Source organism: Salvelinus alpinus, chromosome 18, assembly GCF_045679555.1.
Source record: "Salvelinus alpinus chromosome 18, SLU_Salpinus.1, whole genome shotgun sequence".
In the NCBI taxonomy this organism is placed as follows: Eukaryota; Metazoa; Chordata; class Actinopteri; order Salmoniformes; family Salmonidae; genus Salvelinus; species Salvelinus alpinus.
In genome coordinates, this window is record NC_092103.1 from 41,996,656 (window position 1) to 42,003,174 (window position 6,519).

Genomic DNA, 6,519 nt, shown 5'->3' on the forward strand with positions numbered 1-6,519 from the left:
TTGCAAAGTAACTAAAAAGTAGTAAGTAGTTGCAAAGTTGTTAAGTTGTCCGTGATTGCTAGATTGGGTTGCTAGACAAAACATTCTTGTTATACACACACCCATTCAGCCCGACCAACCACCCTATTTTAGTTTTTCCCTTATCAACCTTCTGTCATATGTAACCATACCAAACATAACATATCATAACAATTTGAGTGTCCTGGATTTACATTTACTATGTTACGTCTGGTCTATGAGACCAGGCTGCTCCTTCACTTCTCTGGGAACAATACTCCCTGTTTACCACATACAGAAGCTACATTAGAATAATATTATCTGTTTACCACATACAGAAGCTACATTAGAATAATATTATCTGTTTACCACATACAGAAGCTACATTAGAATAATATTATCTGTTTACCACATAGAGTACATTCGAATAATGCTCTACTATACCTTAATCTAGTTGTAAATGAGAACTTGTTTTCATCTATCCTACCTGGTTAAATAAAGGTGAAATATATATATTTTTTTTTAAATGTCCCAATAAGTAGCTGAATTAGGACTGTAAATTGAAAACATTACTAGAAATGTATAATGCAGCTCAAAGTGCTTTAACTACATACAAAAAGAAAACTGGAAAATGTCATAATCTAAATGTTACAATAGACTTTCTGGGTTGTAAAATCAACAAAAACAAAAGCTTATTTGTCCTGTTAAATACCAGGTAAATAGCATCTGAAATAGGGTTGTGAAGTAAAACTTCTGAAACGGATCCAAGTTTCCTAGGCCCAGTACAGTGTGTAATGTAGAGAGAGGAGGTAGTGTAGTCTACCACTGAACCTCTGAGGAACAGAGAGGATGTAGAGAGAGGATGAGAGGATGTAGAGAGAGGAGGTAGTGTAGTCTACCACTGAACCTCTGAGGAACAGAGAGGAGGTAGTGTAGTCTACCACTGAACCTCTGAGGAACAGAGAGGAGGTAGTGTAGTCTACCGCTGAACCTCTGAGGAACAGAGAGGAGGTAGTGTAGTCTACCACTGAACCTCTGAGGAACAGAGAGGAGGTAGTGTAGTCTACCACTGAACCTCTGAGGAACAGAGAGGAGGAAGTGTAGTCTACCACTGAACCTCTGAGGAACAGAGAGGAGGTAGTGTAGTCTACCACTGAACCTCTGAGGAACAGAGAGGAGGTAGTGTAGTCTACCACTGAACCTCTGAGGAACAGAGAGGAGGTAGTGTAGTCTACCACTGAACCTCTGAGGAACAGAGAGGAGGTAGTGTAGTCTACCACTGAACCTCTGAGGAACAGAGAGGAGGTAGTGTAGTCTACCGCTGAACCTCTGAGGAACAGAGAGGATGTAGAGAGAGGATGAGAGGATGTAGAGAGAGGAGGTAGTGTAGTCTACCGCTGAACCTCTGAGGAACAGAGAGGAGGTAGTGTAGTCTACCACTGAACCTCTGAGGAACAGAGAGGAGGTAGTGTAGTCTACCACTGAACCTCTGAGGAACAGAGAGGATGTAGAGAGAGGATGAGAGGATGTAGAGAGAGGAGGTAGTGTAGTCTACCACTGAACCTCTGAGGAACAGAGAGGAGGTAGTGTAGTCTACCACTGAACCTCTGAGGAACAGAGAGGAGGTAGTGTAGTCTACCACTGAACCTCTGAGGAACAGAGAGGAGGTAGTGTAGTCTACCACTGAAGCCAAACATTATTAATATACTAACCCAGTAATACTCTACATAAACAGGTTCTAACCAAGTGAGTCTGTAACGATTGTATCCAACCTTTGTCAAATCAAAATCAAATCAAGCTTTATTTATTCAGCACATTTCAGACACGGAATGCAACACAATGTGCTTCACAGGAAAAAAACGAATAAAAAAACTATGAAAATAAAAGGTGAAATATTTACTACACAACAAACATAAGATAAATAACAAAATGCACTAACCTGATTAGAAACCTAATGATTACACCACTAATTGGATAGTGTTCTCCTCCAAGCATTATTCTTGGCCAGAAATCAAGGAGGCGGATCGTTTTTCATCTTTTTTTGGGCTCCCCCGTTCACTTATCCTGATGAAGGAGAGCAGCTGTACCCACCCAACCCCCTGCCCATAACCCTCTTGTCCAGGCGGGGATTGGAGTGTACAGTAACTCTCTCTCTTTCCCAACTCTCCTTCTCTAGTCTTTCATCGTGGGTTTGGTTCAAAAGCCCACAGAGCCCCGACAATATATATCCACTACTCACTGTGAAATTAAAAGCACTGGGATTTGTCTTTGGGGAGTTAATGTACACAACGTTGCCGTGGTGATAGCCGGTTCTGCGTTCAGGCTTTTAGTGTTTACATTTGGGGATGATGATGTTGGTTGGTGGTCCAGGGTGTTTACCCCCTCAGTTTTGTGGCTATGGGCCTAATGCATGGTGCTTGATGGAGTAGTGGACCACACAAGCTCAGCAGTTGAAGAGTTAAATGTTAAAGGGGGACAACTTGTGGTTGCACTGCACAGAGACTTTAACAGGAAGTGTTAACACGCTCACAAATGTGTTACAATTCTCACCTCACAAAGGGTGCGACAGCACAAATTCTTTGTGTTAAGTGAGAAGCACTTGTATCTTAAAGAGGGAAGATTAATATTCATCTTGTGTGCCATGTTGATCGCACCATGACTCACCTTTGTTTTGAAATGCATTCCATTGGAACCTCCGTTTGACGGTTAGGTGTGTTGGAAAAATGGCAGACAAGCCAAAGCTTGTGTGGGTTACACAAAGACGGCAAAGAAGCTGAAATGAGTGGCATTGTACCTGCCCTTACTGGCAGCCAGGAACAGTGAGAGGCTTATATCGAGGAACCAAACACACATATCCCATTTACTGAATTTGCACATGAGTTCTCAGTATGTGAAAAGTAGAACCAATTCCTGACAAGTACAATGTTTAGGATATCAAGGACATGCATCGGTATGCTCTTCCTTGGAAAGACATTGACATGTCTTGACATGTCTCGACAGAATCCTCTTTCAAAATCAACAGCTCTGTAGTTTTTCATGATATAATGTTGTCGTGACAACATGTACTAGCAGGGAATGACTCACAGCTGAATAAGTGTGATTCATTCAAGACCCGGCTTATCTCATAATATATATATTATAACGTAACGTTATTTTAGACATTGTAGAACACTCATAGCAGGTGAACAGAGTGGGAGAGTGGGTGAAATGAATTGTGGGAAGAGTGGGAAAATCCAAATGGTTGTAAGTTGATTTAAGAGACCTTGGCAAAGGCTAGCAATTAGAAACATGATTATTTTTCACCATCTGTCTTTGCTATCTATGTAGGCCTACGTCTTCCTCCGTAAGACAACATGTTGTATGAGAAGAAACACAGCGATGAGACTCTGCAGACTGATGATGTGGGGTGTTGACAACATCCTCTCTATCCAGGCCACACTGCGTTCCCTCACAGAGCAGCACAGCCACATCAGCACAACATCCTCTCTATCCAGGCCACACTGCGTTCCCTCACAGAGCAGCACAGCCACATCAGCACAACATCCTCTCTATCCAGGCCACACTGCGCTCCCTCACAGAGCAGCACAGCCACATCAGCACAACATCCTCTCTATCCAGGCCACACTGCGTTCCCTCACAGAGCAGCACAGCCACATCAGCACAACATCCTCTCTATCCAGGCCACACTGCGTTCCCTCACAGAGCAGCACAGCCACATCAGCACAACATCCTCTCTATCCAGGCCACACTGCGTTCCCTCACAGAGCAGCACAGCCACACCACCACAACAGCCTCTCTATCCAGGCCACACTGCGTTCCCTCACAGAGCAGCACAGCCACATCAACACAACATCCTCTCTATCCAGGCCACACTGCGTTCCCTCACAGAGCAGCACAGCCACACCACCACAACAGCCTCTCTATCCAGGCCACACTGCGTTTCCTCACAGAGCAGCACAGCCACATCAGCACAACATGCTCTCTATCCAGGCCACACTGCGTTCCCTCACAGAGCAGCACAGCCACACCACCACAACAGCCTCTCTATCCAGGCCACACTGCGTTCCCTCACAGAGCAGCACAGCCACATCAGCACAACATGCTCTCTATCCAGGCCACACTGCGTTCCCTCACAGAGCAGCACAGCCACATCAGCACAACATCCTCTCTATCCAGGCCACACTGCGTTCCCTCACAGAGCAGCACAGCCACATCACCACAACAGCACAACATCTTCAATTATTTGTCAGAAAATAATGTTATGAGTTAGGAGGTTTTGACACACTTTGTCATATGCCTGTTTTATTTTTATCGTCTTAAATAGAAACACTGAACAACAAGCCCATAGTGTTTCAACAAGTCAGCAGAAAAACAGCAACAATCAGCAACCATCTTGATATAGTACATTAATGATCATTTTTGTGAGAACATGGACATTTGTCTTCTGTCTCAATCTCAAATACAGCACCAACATTCCCTAAATAATTGAAGATTGTCCTGCTGTTGTGGTGATGTGGTTGTATTTGGGCTGTACTGCTGTGTGAGTGAAAGCAGTGTGCCCTGGATAAAGAGGATATTGTCTGCAGACAGACAGAGGCTCTGGGACTTTGTAGGCCATCAGTCTGACCTCTGACCTTAGGAAAGCTAAAACAGGAAGCAACTATCCGGGCAGCTCTTAACAGTATCAGACGGGAAGCTAGAGCCACTGACAGTGGAGTGGACTCAAATGATAATGGCTCTGTGGCTCTCTGTCTGTCTCTCTGCAGTTGATAAAACACACCATTATCAGAACATCCCATGAGTTTCCATGTACTGTGGATATATGAGTAGCTAGCTATGTTATGTAGTTATCTAAATAGCTATCCATAAACAGCTTCTGCTGCTGTTAGTCAAATCACTGTCAGAGAGCCTCACTCAAAGAAAGTCTGAATTTAATGCCAAAACCTATTTTTGAATGTGTAATTTGGAGGATTATTTTTTTGGAAGGGGGGGAATGACCTTTTTGGTAGCGTGTCTCTTGAATTAAAAACAATTGGTTGTTTCGCCAAAAAAAACATGGTCGCTTTCCACTGCTTCCTTTCCATGTTGGAAATTCCATCCCCTCGCTGCCCGCGGTCGCAGTCCCTGTATCCCTCACTGATAGATAAACATGCCTGAGGAAGAGCCCACACATGGAAACCAAATGAATAAATACATTTTTTCCCCTTTTTTCATGCTGATGCGAGGAGGAGAGGAGGCCAGCTTCCATGTTTAGGTAAGGGCAGGAAACAGCTTGGTGGAGAGATTTCATTGTTCCCCGTCAATGAAAGGATAAGTCTGAAGAGGAGTACTGTGATTTAATCTCTCGTTGTGCTCATGCAGGGCTGCAGGAGAGGTGTATTTCTGGATGGGTTCCCTTTTAGTGTCTCATTGTAAGTGGGGAGACTAAGGGGTAAATGGAATTGAAGGTACTATGCTGTAATGACTATATCGTGCATGAGACTGATAGGTATATCATTTGTGTGTGTGTGTGTGTGTGCGTGCGTGCGTGCATGCGTGTGTGTGTGTGTGCGTGTGTGTGTGCGGGTTGATTGGTTCTTCTATTCTTGTGGAGTTGTAAAATCCCCAAAAGTCCCCACAAGGATAGTAAAACAAGGAAAAGTCTCCCTCGTGGGGATATTTCCCACGTGTGTGTTTGTGTGTGCATATCTCTGTGTGTATTTTGGTGTTTTTAGGTGTGTTTGGGGTTCTGAATTGCCCTTTTCACTAGTAGTAACACACACACACACACACACACACACACACACACACACACACACACACACACACACACACACACACACACACACACACACACACACACACACACACACACACACACACGGAGAGGAGGTGAATCATAGTAGGTGGAACAACTTTATACAGGTTCCGTCTATTGGAACAAGCCCCGCTTTTTGATAAGGTAGCTCTGTTGTAAATGAAAGTGTAGAAGAGACAGACTAACCAGTCTGTTTTGATAATGTAGCTCTGTTGTAAATGAAAGTATAGAAGAGACAGACTAACCAGTCTGTTTTGATAATGTAGCTCTGTTGTAAATGAAAGTGTAGAAGAGACAGACTAACCAGTCTGTTTTGATAATGTAGCTCTGTTGTAAATGAAAGTGTAGAAGAGACAGACTAACCAGTCTGTTTTGATAATGTAGCTCTGTTGTAAATGAAAGTGTAGAGGAGACAGACTAACCAGTCTGTTTTGATAATGTAGCTCTGTTGTAAATGAAAGTGTAGAAGAGACAGACTAACCAGTCTGTTTTGATAATGTAGCTCTGTTGTAAATGAAAGTGTAGAAGAGACAGACTAACCAGTCTGTTTTGATAATGTAGCTCTGTTGTAAATGAAAGTGTAGAAGAGACAGACTAACCAGTCTGTTTTGATAATGTAGCTCTGTTGTAAATGAAAGTGTAGAAGAGACAGACTAACCAGTCTGTTTTGATAATGTAGCTCTGTTGTAAATTAAAGTGTAGAAGAGACAGACTAACCAGTCTGT